This window comes from Octopus bimaculoides, chromosome 19 (assembly GCF_046866305.1).
Source record: "Octopus bimaculoides isolate indiv1 chromosome 19, ASM4686630v1, whole genome shotgun sequence".
NCBI classification, from domain to species: Eukaryota; Metazoa; Mollusca; class Cephalopoda; order Octopoda; family Octopodidae; genus Octopus; species Octopus bimaculoides.
The window spans coordinates 35,180,664-35,182,409 of record NC_142946.1 but is presented as its reverse complement, the minus strand read 5'-3'; positions in this window follow the sequence as shown (position 1 = coordinate 35,182,409).

The window sequence follows — 1,746 nt, the reverse complement described above, 5'->3', positions numbered from 1 at the left end:
TGTTCGTACTAGTACTGTTGATAATCGTGACGTTAATGATGAGAGGAAAACAGATTAAATGACTGATGTTAGTGAATCCTATAGTGAAGGCGCGTGGCTTAGTGGTTAGGAGTACTCAGCTCACGATCGCAAATTGTGAGTTCGATTCCCGTCAGCACATTGTCTCCTTAACCAGATGACTTTACTTCGTGTTGTTCGTGTTCGCTCAGCTAGAAAAAATGAGTCGTACCGGTATTTTAAAATGTCAGCATTGTCCCATTCAGTGTCATGCTGAATGTCCCTGAGAACTACGTAAGGGTACGTGTGTCTGTGGAGTGCTCAACCACTTGCACGTTAATCTCACGAGCAGGCTATTCTGTTGATCGGATTAACTGAAACCCTCGGTGTCGTAACTAACAGAGTGCCAGTTTCTTTTTGGTTCTTTTTTTTGCTTTTTTGTAGAATGAATCTTGGTCGAGAGAAAAGAGTTCGGGTGATGGTTCTCAAACTTTGATAAATAAAAATTTGAAATATCCGGCAGTGTTCTGGGAATAAACTGAAACTGCGTCCAGTAGTGATATTCTGGTTCGGCAGTTCCAAGGTTTTGAAGAGTGTGGAACCACCTCATAGCCCCTATTGTTCCTAAGTTTGTGACCTAGAGCAGTAGCACCTGTCAGGTCCCCAGTTCTGGGTTTAATTAACAAGTCATTTAGGCAGATGGAGCTCTTTAGGCTGGGGTGGAGCTAACTCATCTAGGGGACTGAAATCCCAGGTACTAAAACTTTGCTGCTTTGCGGCCATACTCGTCCGTGGAAAGGGCTGCGGGGGTAAACTTGAGGTGAAATTTGGTGTCGGAGCTCTTGTGGAAGTTCGACGTTGGCTCTGCTTCGTTCAGGCAATTCCTGTGACGACGCTGTACACAAATTTTAGTTCATGCTTCTTGATCAACAACCTGTTCTCTATACAAGCCGAGCCCGGGTTCTATCAAACACTCTATACTCAAGAAATAGCATCGAACTATACAGCTACAGACAGTGGTGCTCTAATGATGCGAATAACCTGGTCCTTTATCCCTACTTATTAGACGGAGGGCCATGCTGTAAGGATATTAAAGCATTATCTCAATGGCTTATATTTAGTTCATCTAAGGTATCGAGCCAACAGAATCGTTTGCAGGCCGGGCAAAATACCCAACGGCATTTCATCCATCCTTACGTTCTGAGTTCAAATTCCGCCGAGGTCGACTTGCCTTTCATCCTTTCGGGGTCGATAAATTAAGTACCAGCCGAGCTCTCCCGAAACTACTGGCCTTGTGCCACAATTTGAAACCAATATTCAATAAATCTGTTCTTTGGAAAGTTTAGTGATAACTTTGTACATATTTTCGTCTTATTAGTCCTCATCATTGAAGTTTACATCTTACTAGTACTTGCCAGATTCAGTGACATAATATCACTGCGTAGATGTAGAAGAGATGGCTGTGAGTTGGTATGGAAGCTTGCTGCAATAAATGAAGGGACCGCTTAAGAACTCCATCAGCATAGAATGCAATAGTTAAGTAAAACAGGTAGAACAAAATAAGGGGAAAACTAAGCACAATTGCTTGTATTAAATCTGCGGAGTGTGCGATTTGAAGATTTAGTTGCTATTTCGAGCCACTGGTGTGACCATATAGCGTCACTTTAGTTGGATCGTTCTTTGAGGGTTGTAGTGGTGGTGGTAGTTATGGATGCGACAGTGGCTGTGGTTGTAATGTTGGTGATAGTG